This window comes from Perognathus longimembris, chromosome 4 (genome assembly GCF_023159225.1).
Source record: "Perognathus longimembris pacificus isolate PPM17 chromosome 4, ASM2315922v1, whole genome shotgun sequence".
Taxonomy (NCBI): domain Eukaryota; kingdom Metazoa; phylum Chordata; class Mammalia; order Rodentia; family Heteromyidae; genus Perognathus; species Perognathus longimembris.
Genome location: NC_063164.1, coordinates 37,397,662 through 37,415,628, shown reverse-complemented (window position 1 = coordinate 37,415,628; position 17,967 = coordinate 37,397,662).

The following is a 17,967-nucleotide window of genomic DNA, read 5'->3' as shown; positions in this document are numbered from 1 at the left end:
ACATTTAAGAGAATGGCTAGTTGTTAAGTTTGAATCTGAAATGTACCCCAAAGGCACATTATTAGTTAAAGGATTGCATGTCAACATATGGAGCTTTGGGGGAAGGATTGGATTGATGATATAGTCATGATTTGATGGCATTGTTGGGAAGTGGTAAGACTTAAGAGGTGGGGCCTATGTAGAAGAGGTTGGTCACTAGGGTGTGTCTTTGAAGGAATTGTCTTGCCTCAGCACTTTTCTGTCTCCCCAGTTATTGGGTGTTGGTGAGAAATTCAGCCATGGATAAAGCTGTACTTAAGAAACTCTGCAACAGCAATACTTACAAGACAATATGCTGTAAATCAAACTGTACAACATGGGGGAAGGTGGAGAGGAAACTGGGAAGGGAGGAAGGGAGGAGAAAAACGAAGGAGGAGGTAATAAGTTTGATAAGAAATACACTCTCTGCCTTACATACGAAAGGGAAACCCCCTCTGTACATTACTTTCACAATAAATTAATTAAAAAATTTAAAAAGTACTCTGAAGCCAAGTGTGGTGGCACATATCTGTAACCCTAGCTACTATAGAGACTGAGGCAGGAGCATCATAAGTTTGAGGCCAGCCTGGGCTCTCTCTCTCTCTCTCTGTCTCTCTCTCTTTCTTTCATATACATATACACACATGTGTACTATGAATAGTTCTATATAAAATCTTTGAGTTGTTATGATTCTAGGATTAGACAGGGCTTTACCAATGCAGAATGATTTTAAATATTAAGTGTTTTAGATATGAAAGTATATATAAAATGTATATATATACAAAGTATACAAAAGTATACAAAGTATATATATATACAAAGTATATATAAAATGAAAGTATATATAAATATATATATATATATATATATATATATATAAAGGTTGTATGTACAGCATAGAAACAGAGATAAATCTAGGCTTATTGTAATGACACCCCAGAACAAGCTACATGTGGAGGACAAAGGTTATACTATAACCAGGAAAAATGTTTAATCAAAACCAGTTGGAACTCTTTTTTTGTTTTTTTTTATGCTTTTAAAAAAACTATCTTCAAATATTTGCACAAAAGAGTTTCCATTTACCAAAGCAGTTTATGGACACAATGCATCTTGCTCAGTCTCATTCCTTTCAATATTTTCACCCATCCCTCTCCTACCTTTCTCTTCCCTCACACTTCTTAATTATAAATTCTCAGTTGCATTCTCCTCTTTTCTCCTCTTCATTCATTTACTCCATACTTCTTGAGCCCATCCCACCCCAGTTAAGCACCCACTTCCTAAAACCACCAGAACTCTTATTAGTCATTCCTGAGTACCCTCTGTCTATTGCTATGAGACATCAAGTCCAAATTTGTACAGCACCATAGGAATGCTACAACTTTTCCTTCAATGATTAATAACTTTCAGATGTTTGTTGACCACCCACTTTAGACATATTAACAGGTATGTCCTTGGAACTTCCTTAGCTTTCTAAACACTTCCTTTTTTAAAAATTGATTTTTATTAAGTAGTTGTTTCAGTTCCAGAAGTCAGATGACTAGTACCATGCATCCTGATCAATGCTACCCCTTGGCTAAGCATTTTTGATAAAGCTTCTCTCCCTGCACTATGCATTCAAATCACCAGATTATCTCTTAAGATTCTGTTTCCTAAGCCTGGAATTCTGTAATTTTAAAAGATGCTGCTGATGCTGTCCACAGGCCATTCGAAAAAGCAAGGCTAAGCTAACTGGTGGTTTATGTCTATAATCCTAGGTACTCAAGAGGCTGATATCTGAGGACCACAGTTCAAAGCCAGCCTACTCATGAAAGTCCATGAGACCCTTATTTCCAACTAATCATCAAAAAAGGCTGGAAGTGGAGTTGTAGATTAAGTGGTAGAACACTGGCCTTGAGCAAAAGAAGCTCAGGGACAGTAGACAGGCCCTGAGTTCAAGTCCCAGGATTGAAACAACAACAAAGAAGCAAAGCCAGAGATGAAAGTAGTCAGGCAATGCTAGTTAATCATGTATTTTCCTGGACAGGGCACAGAGTGAGCTGAGGGGGTGAAATTCAATACTGTCCCAGCTACACAATCACAAAATTAATACTAAAAAGAGAGAGAGAGGTATTTTGGGATGCCATCTAAAAATTATAATTTGGCTCTTTTGAGTGGTTTATGGGAAGAAGCAGAAGATCTGTGTGGGCTGGTTTGAGTGATGACAATGAGGTTAAAAGTCTGGGAAAATGTGGGAATTTCAGAGTATGTTATCAAGTATGTAGCTTGTTTTACTTCCTTCTTCCTGCGTGTCTCATACTTCCTGCAATAGGACCTTCCCTAAGAGAGAGCTGTGTGTTTTCTCTTAAGACTTCATGTTATCTAGTAGTCTTGATCTCCTTTGAGAGTAAAGAATTTAAGATGCGACCTTTCCTATTTTTCAGTTTTCATCTATAGGCAAAGACTCTGACAGGTAGAGAAGTGTAATGTGGGTGGGATGGTATGCTTAAATGACATTCTAGTTTCTTCCCAGATTGGGGAGGAGTGCCAGTGTTGGATGGGGTCCTATGAAGGGTCTGCATCTTGTTCTAACTGGTCAAGGAACATAGGCAGAATATCTTGATCCAAAGAAAAGACATTTGAGGGCATAGAGTAGTCTTCCCTGTTAACCATATTCCAAATAGTTACTCATTTACTTTGCTTCAGTGAATAAGAAGTAGTTGGATTCTACCCTGTTTCCCATCTCAAAAAGGATAGTAACTAATGTTGTATAACATATTTTAAAATGTGCTAAGAATGTCAAAATTACATGCTTCCATTATCCACAACTTAGCTCTCTAGTAGTATTGTCCATCTGGAAAAAAAATAAATTATGTAAAAAGTTTGCCTAGTAGACAAAATAGATACTGTGAAATTCATTCATTGAAGCTCATAAGTTTGATGTCTTAATGGTTACATAATCAACATTTCTCATTTAATAGCAGTAATGTACTACTAACCATCAAATATTCTGTAGGGAAAAAGCTGACTGGAAGCCAATTTCTCATCATTTTATTTTTATTTTTAAAATTTTATTTATTGTTGTTGTAAAGGTGATATACAAAGGGGTTACATTTATGTAAGTCAGGTAAAGAGTACATTTGTTTTTATTTTTTTTTGCTGGTCCTGGGGCTCAAACTCTGGGCTTGGGTGCTGCCCTTGAGCTCGTTTTTGCTCAAGGCTAGCTGGTGTGCTACCACTTGAGCTCACTTCCAGCTTTTTCTGTGATTAATTAAAAATATGAATGTCACAGACTTTCCTGCCCGGGGTTGCTTCAAACCATGATCCTCAACTCTCAGCCTCCTGAGTAGCTAGCATTACAGGCATGAACTACCACCACCCTGCCAGACAGTACATTTTTTTCTTTCTTTCTTTTCTTTTTTTTTTTTTTTTTTGTTTTGGTCAGTCATGGGCTTGAACTCTGGTCCTGGACGCTGTCTCTGAGCTCTTCAGCTCAAGGCTAGTGCTCTAGAACGTTGAACTACAGTATCACTTCCGGTTTTCTGGCGGTTAATTGGAGATAAGGGTCACACGGACTTTTCTTCCAGAGCTGGCTTTGAACTGCAATTCTCAGATCTCAGCCTCTAGAGTAGCTAGGATTACAGGCGTGAGCCAAGAGTGCCAGGCCTGAAAGTACATTTGTTTTTTTGGATAAGGTAATCTCTTCCCTTGCTCTCTCCCAGTTTTCCGCTCCTGTCCCTTCCCACAAGTTGTATAGTTCATTTTCAACAGAGTGTCTAGTGAGTATCACTGATGCATTTGTTTACCTTTTGTCCCTTCATTCCTGTGCCCCCCCTTACCCTTCCAAAGACAGATAAAGGAACAGATTTTTTTTTAAAGCAAAGAAAACAGAAAGAGTAACAAAGAAAAAACTTCTTATTTCTATTTCCTGGAGTCTATTCAATAAATATTACTTTATATGATCAGATGCATATAGGCATTGCACCTTTGTATTCCATCATTTTACATGGGAAAAATTATTATGTGTTAAACATCAGCCTTAAAAAAACAAATTTCTTACTTGGTAACTAAAACATTTTCTCTAAAACAACTTAGAAAAAGATATTTGAACATAGATTTAAAAATGTGTCACCCTTACAACCTAAGAAGGTAAATTAATAAAAATAAATTGGTAAGCATTCTCTGGACATTTGAAGGCTGAAACTTCTGAGCCACACTTAAATTCAGCCATGGTATCTGTTTTCCTACTGAGGATCAGATTCTATCATCTAGGTCACAGGGTAGGCAAAATTTCTTAAATGAGAGCTCCATTATTGTCTCTAACACTTCCTTCCAAACCATAGATGCCTTATTATGCAAGGCTTAATTCTGGAGCTTTATCTTATTGGAAAGTCTTCATAGATTTTAGACAATAGTAGATTCATGCTCATTGTCTTAAAAATCTAAAATAACTACAATGTCCCCAGGTAATTTATTTCTTAGAGCTATGTAGATGTCCAATCAGACTTTGAGAGAAGCCATTACATTTTCAGCAAACTTGTTTTCCTGTGTATATGTACATGCATGCATGCATGCATGCATGTACATATATATGTATGCATGTGCTGGTCCTGGGGTATAAACTCAGGACCTGGGCACTATCTCTGAGTTTTATGCTCAAGACCAGCACTCTACCTCTTGAGCTTTTTGCAGGGTAATTTGAGGTAAGTCTCAGGGACTTTCCTGCCCAGGTTCAACCACTTGAACCACTATCCTCAGATCTCAGCCTCCTGAGTAGTTCAGATTACAGCTATGAGCCACTGGTACTTATATAACAAATAGTGGTGTCTATTTATGGGTATTTGGTGTTATATTACAGTACATATAATGTATATATAGATTGTACACATAGATACATTATACATATGCAACACAGTATACATATATATACATTGTGTATGATATATTATATGTACTATTGTCTATATTGTAATGTATAATGTATATTATCAGATCTAGGTAATGAGTTTATATTAGTTTATCACCTCAAACATTTATCATTTCTTTGTGTTGAGAATATTCAAAACCCTCTCAACCAGCTGTTTTGAAATAAAGATTGTTGCCCAATCATAGTTATTTGCATTATAGAACATTAGAAATTGTTTCTCTTATCCAACTCCAGTAACCCTCCTCTCTCCACCTCCCTCACTCTTCCCCTCAATCTGTAGCCCTTTCTTTTAGCTTCCACATGAATATGACAACCCGTGACACCTGCCTTCTGTGCCTGACTTATTTTACTTAACATGATTTCCTCCAGGATTTTACATGTGGTTAAACATAACAAGATTCCATTCATTTGTAGCTAAATAATATTTCAATGTATATTTGGATATAATTTCTTTATCCATTCATCTGTAGACATTTAGGATGGTTTTATAAAGTTGGTTGTTAAGAACTGTACACACTTAGGATGGTTTTGTAAAGCTGGTTGTTCTTAAAAATGCTTCAATAAACACAGATTGCAAGCATTTCGTTAACATACTGATTTCTTTTCCTTTGGAAATAAAGTGGTAGTAGGTTTGTTGGATCATGTTGAAGTTCTCCTTCTAGGTTTTTGAAGAACCTCCATACTGTCTTCCATAATGTCTATACTAACTTATATTCCCATTTGTAGTGCATTACAGCAGCTGGGTCCTAGTGGCTCATGCCTGTAATCCTAGTTACTGAGGAGGCTGAGACCTAAGGATTATGCTTAGAAGCCAGCCCTGGCAAGAAACTCTTATCTCCACTAAACGATAAAAAAATCTGGAAGTTGAGCTGTGGATCAAGTGGTAGAGCACTAGCATTGAGCAAAAGAAGCTCAGGGACAGTGTCTAAGCCCTGAATTCAAACCCTAGGTTAAAAAAAAAGTGCATGACAGTTTTCCTTTCTCTGTACATTTATCAGATAGTCATTCTAACTGGGGTCCAATAATATGTCAATGTGATTTCAATTTTCATTTTTCTGATAAAAAGGGTGAATTTGTTGACAATTTATATATCTTTTGGGAAATATCTATCAGGCAAGTTTGTTTTCTAATATATCAGGTTTTCAAATTGACTAAGTTCTTCACAGCTATGAGGCCATTTTCATAAATGTTGCTTGGATGAGATTATAAAGTGTACTGAATTCAGAGATTTTGAAATGAAAAAAACAAAAAAGTATACTGTGGAGTCTTTGATTTAAAATAATACTTGGAGGCTTTAAAGACTTTTTATAATAATGGGCCAAAGGAAAGGGGGAGAATCCTCATTATTTCAAAGCCATGGAGAATTTCTTATCCCTAGAATTTATCTTTACAAAACACTGTTCTTTTATTTTGAGAAAATTATCAGAATAAACCATTTAGGCATTCAAACAAACATAAGCAACAACATTCCTGAATTGGTGATTTTCTGTAACGGTAACTTCCTAAACATCTGTTTTACAACTTAACAGCTGTTAATTCTGTTATGTTATGTCTGTTTTGTAGTATACAGGATTATAGTTCTCATAGGTGCAATACTGGGATTTGAACTCAGGGCCTGCATGCTCTCCTTCAGCTATTTTCCTCAAAGCTGGCATTTTACCACTTGAGCCACAGTTCTGTTTCTGGCTTTTTGGTGGTTAATCAGAGTTGTCTCACAAACTTTCTTTTGAACCACAGTTCTCAGGTCTTAGCCTCCAGAGTATCTAGGGTTACAGGCATGAGCCACTTGAGCCCAGCTAAGATGTACATTTTACTTCTCTTAAGCAAATACTAGTTTCCTTCCTATGAACTTAGACTACATTAAGTCTGAAGAGTAACATTTATTCATTTAGAGATTTGTGTGAATTATTATTCAGAAGCAAAATCTGCAGTGTGTATGAAGGCAGGATTTGCATTACATGCCCATAGCAGACCACATGAAGAAACAGATCTGGGACTTGGTAGAGCCCAACCAGACTTGAATTATTGATATCCCTCAGTTATATCTGGTTGAATAATTTAGAATGTATTGAGGTTGGATTCTCTGCTTTGGTACATAGGTCTGTTGGGCACCATGGGACAAATCAGTGATTCCACTTACCTGTCACTTTAGGAAAATCAGATGCTGGTACCATTAAATGATGACCAAAGAAGTGGGTGGGAGGCAGAGAGGACATAGCTCCTTTCATCTCTGTAGACTGGTCACAGGCTGGGACTTTGGTCTGTTTCTGAGGTTGGATTGAGCTGAACAAGGATAGGAACTAAATGGGTAGGGGCATCCAGAATGGGTCCAGGCCTCCAGGGGTCCAGCAATAAGTTCATCCAGTCCAGCAGTAGTGCCAAAAGATGCTTCTTTTCTGTTGTTCCATAACCTTCAGGCTAGCTTGTAGCTACTTTCTGGGGTTCTGGACAGAGAAGGAAGAGGCATTCTGTTTCACACAGAGGTGACATGACAAAGAAGAGACAAAAATGCTTTTCTCTGAAAGCCTGTTCAAAATAGTGAAGAAGAACTGAAGAACAGAGAGGACTGAAAATTTATTTGAAGTTCAAACACTGAAAGAAATGAAAGGAAAAAACCCAATATAGTTCCCTGAGATGTTGAAGTCAATGTCACACATCTTAGTAGACATCCTGTGTTGTAAGAAAACACTCTTACAGCCCAGGAAAATAATGGCTGTTCATTATGCAACTCTAATTTCTCAAGGAAGTTTGGTAAATTTGGCTTATGATCATACAAAAAAATCCAGACCATCACTGAGAAAGATTTTATACAATTTGTTACTAAAAAGAAAATACTTATAATATGGTAGTTTTATCATAAGTTATTTAGACAACTTGATATTGTGGCTGTTGATTTTCCTGATATGTCTGGATAGCCAGAGATTGGCTGTGTTCGGTTTATAGCCCTGGTACCGCGGGGCACTTTGAAGACAAACATGGTATTTTCCCTGAAAGCATTTGGAGATATTCCCTGTGTGTTTCTAACAATGCTCTAGCAGCTCATATGATTCTAACAAGCATGAATTTATCTAAATTTTTCTTTATCCTATTTATATTTGTGGACCATGCAACATCTTGAGGATAATGAGTTCCATATGTTTACTACCCACTGTAGAAAGTAATGCCATCTTTTATTTATCTTTAAACTACTTTCACAGAATTTCAATGGTGCCCTGAGTTTTAGCATTCTAAGATTTAAGTATGTTCTCACTACAGGACTGAAGCCAGCTTGTGTAGGTCTTTATACCGATTAAAAATGGCATAGCTCTAAGTGGCAGAGTACTTTCCTAGTATGGGTAAGGCCCTGGGTTCAATCACCAACACCCCCACACCCCCAAGAAAGTGAAAGACATGGTACTTCTTTAGATCTGTGGACACTTAGTTTAGGAGTGGGTGCTTCTTCCTTAAAACAGAAATAACCTTGTGCTCAGAGAATGGCCCTGTGAAGTGTAAGCTAGATGTTAATCCCAGCCTGGAATCTTAACCCTTACCTCATGCCTGTAGCTTGGTATCCTTCCAGGATACAAATAGTATAATGATGTACATCAGCTCTAGGCCCTTCAAAAGGATACTGGTGATGTCCCTCCTCACAAATCTTCCCCTTTTCAATTTCCAAATTTAGAGTCTGTTAATCTCCTGTCTTTCTAGAGATGTAAGGATCGGGCTGGAGTAGTTTAGGCACTCCGCACTGTCCTCAGGTCCCTCCAGATGTTGTGATGACCAGTGGGCTGTTGGGTTAGGGGAAGTTACAAAATCAGGGCTACAGAAAATACTGGAAATACTGGAAATCTTGTCAATACTGGATTTCCATATCTAGGGGTCAGATAGATCATCTAGGGGTGATAATCTTATCTAGTAAGATTATAGGTTATATCATAAGGCTATATGATTATCTGTGCTGATTACCTTAGACTGATTATCTGATTAATGCCCATATAGAAAGTTGTCAGAAATTTCCATACATTTTTAAGCTTGATGTAAACCTTCTTCATCTCTTCCTCCTCTTCCTGTTGTTTGTAGGTTGCCATTGTTCATGTCTTAATCCTAGCTATTCAAGAAGCTCAGACTCCAGAACAGTGTTCGTTGAAAGCCAACAAGGTCCACAAATCTCATACGCTTATCTATAATTAACCAGAAAAAAAAAAAAAGCCAGAAGCAGAGGTGTGGCTCATGTGGAACCAGCCAGCCTTGAATGAAAGATCACGAGGCTCTGAAGTCAAGCCCCATACAAAAATACTGTTTTGTTCTTCATTTTATCCTATCAACCCCAAACTGTACCAATAGTACTGGTTACCATGTAACTTTCAGATTTCATTCTGCATTTCCTTCCAAAAATGCAGTCAAATCCTAAATAACATAAGAATATTTAGATTATATAGGACATAATATAGATATATAGAATATAGATGAACATAGATAACTATCTATATCTATAATCCATATAAAATATAGAACCTATATATAGATATCTATAATCTAGATAGATATCTATATGTAGATATACAGATAGATAGATCCGTATAGATACATACCAATATAGAGATGTATAGAGTATAGATTACATAGACTATAACATATATTTTTAAAAATTCTGAGCCTGGTTATTTATTTATTTTATTAGAATTTTAACTCATGCTTTCTCTTCACCACAGTTGTTTCATTTTAGTTTTCAGATCGTGTCTCACATTCAGGCCAGCCTGTTTTATAATCTTCCTGTTATATACCTCCCTTCATTCATAGTTGGGACCACATCTGTATGACATCATATCCAACTTTTTTGTTGAGATAAAGTCTTGCAATTTTCTTTTGACCTAGTCTAGACTCAAACTGATCTCCTTATATTTATGAATTACATAGTTTGGATTACAGGAATAGGCACCATGCCTGGCTTAAGCTTGTTTTCATTTAAAATAAACTAACCTAGCAGAGTGTCTGACATTTGGTTGAGGGTCAATGAAAGAATGAATACTTAGTCCCCTAAAGATCAGTTTATTTGGATTTCATCTGCTATTACTGATAAGCAGTCTCTGTGATAAACACTTTCAAAATCTGCAGTTTCATTGTTCAGTGAACACTGGATGCATGGGTTATATATGAAACACTCTCATATGTTGGACATTTGAGTCAGTCATCCAATGATTGATTTGTGGTAATGATTGTTTTGTGATTATCTATGTATTCCATCTATATTATATATATGAAATATTTCTAAAAATTTATCAATTTCAATTTTGCAAAGGTATATAGAATTAAAAAGTTTACATATTTTTCATCCTTCTTATAAAGTGGAGCTTTTGGAGAATGTTCTATACCAAGAGCTACCAATACAATGTCATCCTAAGCACCTTCTTTTTAGTAGCAAATTCTGATATTTCAAATTATGTAAGTGTTTTAATGCTTTATTATAAACATTTTAAATACACAAAATATAGAGTGAATGGCAAAAGGCACTCCCATAGTCATCAATAGCTTCTAAATTTAATTTAGTGTTTTTTTAATATTTAAAAAATATTCCTTAACTTTTACTGTTCCTTCTGAGGTTCAGGTACTTCCCCATGAATGATGGGATTTTTATTTGAACCTCAGGCAAAAGTTTATCTATCACAAACTCCCAACACTTCTATGTATGTTATCTACATAGACACCAGGGTGCTGTTCAACCCCCAGTCACCTAGTGTCTTAGGACTGTTCTCATAAAGTTTCTCTATTCCAATGCAGACACATCTTCAAGGATCTCTCATATTTCTGCACACTTTATGAGCACAGCACTGACTGCCCCTTTGTTCCTTTAAAATGATGTGTGTAAAGTGAAGAGTCTTTAAAATTAGAGGCAGTGCCTCTCTGAGGTAAAAAAAATAGGCATATTTACTTACCATTATATATGGTTTGGATTTCTGAAGCTCAGGTTCTCTTCCTGTAATTTAACCTATTGAGTTGACAGATGTCACCTAAGGCTTTTTATGTAACTCTGTTGGAGCTGGGACTTGAATAAATGCAAAACGATTTGGATATTCTGGATATTGCTATCAACATGAGCATAAAACTGTTCTACTGTTCTTTTATCTTAGAAATACTGAGGTATCTATGAACACCCATAGAACTATGACAAGTTTATTTGCCTAAATACACCTAGGTAAATGTCAGAGCCTTTATGGTTTTGGCCATGATGGTGCCACGCTGACATGACATAGCTTTCTATAAGAGGAAGAGAGGCAGGGAAAGTCTGTAGGAATCAGTATTGAACTCACAAAACTGCATGGACAACAGGAATAAACTACCCTCTGCTTTGCTGCCTGCTATGGGGAGGAATTGGGGAAGTGACTACAAATTGTTTCAGGTTCAAGAGATAACTGCCAGCTTGTTGCTACCGCTCCTCTGGGGGAACTTCCTCACCAAATGGGAAGTCAACCTCAAATCTATCCCCATTATAAGAGCCAGTATTAAGATACTTCCTGGGTAGCATATGGGTACCACTCTCTTTCAGACAAATGAAAGAGGGTGCAGTAGGCATGAAAGGAGGGAAATTCAGGACCACTGCAAACAAAACCTAAGCACATCATTGGATTTGGCTTGTTTGCTTAGGAAATGAGGGGGTGGATACATGATGCCTATTAAAGAATGACAACAGCTGGTCTTTCTTACAGCTCAGCCCTCTGGAGTCTATAATGTTAGGCTGAAATACACTTTGAGATGACAGTAAAAGATATCAGGCTAAGATACAGACCATTAACTGAGTTTATAATGTTGTTAGACGAGAATGAGAAAACAATTCTCTTCTCTCTTCCTCCTCCCTCTTCTTCTCCCCTCTCTCCTCTTCCTCTCTTCATATCAGCGGTTTTAAAGAGAAATGATTACATGTGGGCAAAGGGGAATTGGAGACCACATACAGCCATCTCATTACATTGGGTAATTTTGAGAGAGATAAAGGAAACCAAATTTTATGCTGCTAGATATGGGAAGCCACTTCAGCCTGTGGAAGGAAGAGACCTACAGATTCAGCTAATAGGGTTTAGGCAGAGCTCACAGTGGGAAAGGAAGCTTGTTTGTGCACATGGCCCTTAGGGGTAATCCAGTCTTCTGTTGTTACTGCTTCTATACCCCAGCATACATAAAGATTGGATGCTGTAATTACCTGTCTGTCTGGAGGTATTCTTTTAGTTGAGAGCAGCTGCATATGCAGAGACTCATAAACATTAGTGATTTCTAGGAAGTTCAGACATTTTAGAGGAGCACTAAAACATACACATTGGCGGCTTTGCTATAAAAGGATTTATTTTTTATTTAGTAGACAAAGTCTCACTATGTAGCCCAAGCTGACCTCCAACTCAGAATCCTTAGAATCCTCCAGCCTCAGCCTCCTAAATTCTGGGATTATAGAGATGTCTAATATAGCCAGCATATGAGAAACTTGATTACAAGTGCTGGTGATTTGCTATCAGTTTCAATCACAATGCCTCCAACAACTTGTGCCATAGTGTGGGCTGTCAAAATCTTTCATTATATACATGATGACCAGTTGATTAGCAAATCAAGCCTCAGCTTAATCACCCCAACTGCAGTATTATCATACCTCTGGAGGTCACTAATAAACTTTAACAACGTTCAGGGCACTGCTAGGCAAGGAAAATTGCTTGGACCTATATGGATGAATTTATACTACCCAATTTTTTTGGCATTCAAAGAAAGCCTCCTGTGCTTTTACTCTTACCACCATGAAAAGAGGTCCATAATGAACTCTGAGTACTAGAAATAGTATTTGCCTCACTTGAGAGTTCTATTGGTCTTCTTCCTATGATTGAGTGGAACTCAACCAACAGTCTGTACTGAGAGATGACCTGCAAGTTATAGCCTATACTTGACTTTGGTGTTCTATAAGAACATTTTTGATCTACAAGTCTCTGTGACTGATGATAATGAAGAATTTTTAAAAATGACTGTAGTCTCTGGCAAAAGGAACTAGCCTTCACCCAGAGATTTCCCCTTAGGGTTTTAAATGTATTATCTCCCTGATGTAGCTACCAGGAACACCCCTTTTGAAAAAGTAGCTATTAGCTCACTCTTGTACTCATGTCAAAACTAAATGACCCATAGAAGCATTGTGACTTGGGCATGCTACTTCTACTTGAGCGTGAGTCAACTTGGATTCAGTGACTAAACAAATGGGGAAGGACTAAAGAAGCTTCACTAGTTAGATAAAAATGGTTCATTCAAGAACACAATGAGCTTTACTTCAAGAGCAGCCAGGATTCATGTATGAGATGGCTACCTCTTCCTTTGGGGGGTAAACTCAAGGCATTTGATGAACCTTTCATATTCCCTGCCATTCATGGGCATCTGGAATTGTGAAATGGTGGAATGGCTTCCTCAATATACTTCAGTTTTACCTCCTTCACCTCTTCCTGATTCACAATCCCTAGTAAGACAAATTTTATTCCTCAATACAACTTTGTAGCACAGGATCATTTCCCCTCAGGTTCCTCCTGTGAGGAAGTTCTATAGACCTATTTTGAAAATGCAGGACTGAGACCAATCCACTCCTGGGTATGAGGCTTTTATTTTTCTCTTAATGGTAGCTCCAGGCCAGTCTGGTTCGCTCACCTATGGTTGATGCAAGTGATAAACTGTTGTTTGACTCTGTTTCTTCATATGTTTTTATTTCTATAACTAGAACCCATAAAATGACCACATTCTTCATACTACTTTGCCATTATCCCCACCTGGAAAATAGAATGGATATATGAAACAACAATCTTAATGAAGTGCCTTGCAGAATGATTCTTGTTTTTGTTATACCTTTCTGCTCCGTGTTGCCCAAATCAATAACAATGACTCTTGTTACATGCTCTTATGGACTCAGCAAGATTATACTAAAAACACTTTGATAAAAAAATAATGGAAATGAGTAGGATCCTGGCTCCATTTGTTGCCATTGTATTACCTGCCATGCAGGGGAAGGACTTTTGTGTTTTCATTGACAGTTACCATCGTACTTACAAGGTCCAGGTTCTGATTACCTATGGGAGAGTGTGCCTTTTAATGACACAATTGGTGGTGGTGACACCATGGGTACAACAAAGAATCTAATTGCAGTAAAGATTGCAGCAGCTCAAAGATCTGAGGTAGCCTAATCGAATCCAGTTTCAGTGCTGATTGCTATGAATGTGTTTAAAGAATTTCCTATGAAAGGTTCTCTTATGTTTACTATTGTGATTCAGCCTCCATGAAGTGAGATTACTGGTCAGGAGATTCCTGCTACTACAGGTATAATGTCAGCTTGCAGTGTGCTTGTGAGTGTGTGTGTGTGTGTGTGTGAGAGAGAGAGAGAGAGAGACAGAGAGAAAGACAGAGACGGAGAAAGTCTTCAGCATCTTTTTATGCACTCAAACCTAGGCAAAATGAGAACTATTTTCTCATTTAGTAATAAAAGTTTCTGTGGTTATTATAAGGCATGACCTCCGAAGGTCTTTGTACTTGTTGCTGTGTGACAATTCTGTTATATAGGTTTGGGGAGGTGTGTGTGTGTGTGTGTGTGTGTGTGTGTGTGTACACAAGATTTCACTACATAGACCAAGTTGGCCTCGAATTTGTGATCCTCAGCCTCCCAAATGCTGGGATTACAGTTGTGCACCATTTGATATATTGTTCTTCATTTGTTTTTATTTTTCTGAATAATTATTTGTTTTTGTCAAAGTGATGTACAGAGGGGTTACAGTTTCATACGTAAGGTAGTGGTACATTTCTTGTACAATTTGTTACCTCCTCCCTCATTTCCACCCCTCCCCCTTCCCTCTCCCCCCATGAGTTGTTCAGTTGGTTTACACCAAATGGTTTTGCAAGTATTGCTTTTGGAGTGGTTTGTCATTTTATTCTTTGGCTCTCGATTTTGATATTCCCTTTCCCTTGCCTAGTTCTAATACCTGTATATACAGTATCCAGGGTACTCAGATGAGATACAGTGATAGCGTGGGGACAACCACAGGAAGGCGATATAAGAGGATCAACAACAACAAAATGCTACAATTTCACATGGCATGTTGAAAATAATTACAACAGTGATATAACACTCATTTCCATAACATGGAGTTCATTTCACTTAGCATCATCTTATGTGTTCATAAGGGCATAGCTATTGGGCTCTTGTGATCTTCTGCTGTGACTAGCCTAAACCTTACTAATTATTCCTTATGTGTCATAGCTGCTACTCATAGAAACTCACAAGGCTTAGAGCCTGGTCACTGAAGAGAGCCCAAAAATAGTGTCTAAAATTTTAACACTGTCCCTATGGTAAGAAAGGAGAAAGCACAGGCAAAAAACCACACAGAGTAAGAGACTTTATTGTGGAAAGGAGACTTTCACTGAAAGTGACATTACACCTCTAAGGAGATGTGAGAGAGGCAGTTTGGGGAAAGCCTGAATGCATCCCTCTCCCTACCCTCAACTCCAAGTTATCAGTATTTGGTCTTTTATTCTGTAATAGGGGAAGGCAATGTTTCTTGGCTGTCCTTAGTTTTACCTGCATGTGTCAGTGCATATGAACATCTCATCTGGCTGTATGGACAGAAGGGTGTTGTTAGATTTGGGGGTCTCAGATGGTGGTGGACACATGTTTGGCTACCTCTCTACTTGAAAAAAGGTATGTGGAAAATCGATGTACCCCTTTGTTGAGGATGATACTTTGTTCATTCTTTCGGGGATTTAAGGCAGATTCTCCTTTCTCCCTCCTCTCTCTCGCTCTGATACTGGAGGATTGAGCACAGGGTAGGGCACCTGACACATGCTAGACAAGTGCTCTACCACTTGAGCTCTTGCCTCATTTTCTTCTCATTCTCCCTCATCTGTTTCTGCTTTTCTTTGTGTGCCAGTGATGGAGCTTGAACTCAGGGCCTCACACTTTCACTGTTTTCCCTCCAGTCTGGCACTACACTTGAACCACACCTCCACTTCTGTTCTGTTTTGTCTTTTTTTTTTTTTTTTTTTTGGCCAGTCCTGGGCCTTGGACTCAGGGCCTGAGCACTGTCCCTGGCTTCTTCCTGCTCAAGGCTAGCACTCTGCCACTTGAGCCACAGCGCCGCTTCTGGCCGTTTTCTGTATATGTGGTGCTGGGGAATCGAACCTAGGGCCTCGTGTATCCGAGGCAGGCACTCTTGCCATTAGGCTATATCCCCAGCCCCTGTTTTGTCTTTTAATTGGCTAGTTGAAGATAAGAGTATCACAGATTTTGCCGGCTTTGAACCACAATCCTCAGATTTCAGCCTCTTGAGTAGCTGCTTTGAGCTGCCAGTGCCTAGCTCTTATTCTCTTTTATAATCCTCACAAAAACTTACAAGCAGGGTAGTGTTTCCCCCATATTTGAAAAATGTTTTCTTACTTTACTTTTTTGTATGACTGAATTCACTTAATTATGTATGTAGTACCTCTTCAGAACCTTAAGACAGCTTTCGAATTCCTTAGAAAAGTGTTCAAGTTCAGCATACTGATATCAAATGAGATTAGTGGGCAACAGCCACTTTATGGGGCAGTCAATACAGATGGAGACATAAAGCCTACTATGTTGATGCTTGATTGATGAGTAAGTAATCTAAAACATAAGGTTGCTTAAAAATTTCTGGCCAAGAAAACAAATCTTTTATCTGTGTCTTTAAAAAAAAAAATCAGCTTATCACACATTGAAGCAACTTACAGTTCTCGACTAGAATATTCCTTTGTTATGCACTGTGAATTTTGCCTGGGGTCAAAACTTTCCCCAAGCTTGAAGATGGCCTCCAGGCTTCTTAGTCTCTAGCTAGCTTTTCTTTCAGCTCTAAATTCTTTTCATCTCAAACAAGAAGGCACTGAAGTGACTTCATTTTAAAATGCTGAGCATCCACAAAGACATTGGTCTTGCCCTAGATTTTTGGCTTAAATGCTTATAGAAGTTTTCTCATAGAATAGAAAATAAGTGGTACTAACCCAAATACCCCAGCATACAGTGTGACACTAAGAAGACAGAAGTTAATTTTTACTGATTTTTGTTTTGTTTTTTTGCCAGTCCTGGGGCTTGAACTCAGGGCCTGAGCACTGTCCCTGGCTTCTTTTTGCTCAAAGCTAGCACTCTACTACTTGAGCCACAACACCACTTGCAGTTTTTTCTATATATGTGGTGCTGGGGAATTGAACCCAGGGCTTCATGTATATGAGGTGAGCACTTTACCACTAGGCCATATTCCCAGCCCCAATTTTTACTGTTATATAAGTGGAAGGTGAGAACTGGAGGACATCTAGAGGGTTCTATCCCATGAGGTCATTTAGGGAAGCAGGTGCCCCAATTGGGCTGCTCCACTTTGCTCTAGGTTGACATTTTGGTGAAAACTGGGTTGATGCCCTGAGTTCCAGCTCAAGGGAAGGGCGAAGTTTTCTCTCATGTCTGTGTTCTTAAGGAGATAACCTAGATAATCTACACATATCACTTCTGTTCATTTCTTATTGGTTCTAGTAACAAGGAGAGATGGGAAGTGTTGTTTATAACCTAATGACCTAGATCAAGCTCAAGAAATATTGTTCTTAAAAAAGAGTGGGGAAGAGATACTCAGAGATATCAGCTGCACTCCAGAAGAAAAAAATTGAAAAGGAATATGAGCTCCATAATGGAAAAATGGACTTCCCCTCCACCTTGTTTTTCTGTGTCCATTGGAGATCGATTTTCTCAAGTTAAGGTTTTGAGTGTCTCTACCTGTTATAGCTGCATCTTGGACTGCATTCTGACTGGTATTAATGTCTACATTCTAAAGTTAGCTGAGATGTCAATGGGTCCTTTATCAAATATGTTACGGTTTAAATATGAAGTGTCCTCCACAGAAACAGGCATTGAACAGTTGGTCCTCAGACGGTGCCATTATTTTGGGCAGTTTGGAAACGTTACTAGAGGCATGACATTGAATGTAGTATTGGTCCCCCGGAACTTCCTGTCTCTACTTCCTGTCCTCCATGAGGTGACCATCCTCCTTCTCTATGTATTCTCTCACCATGAT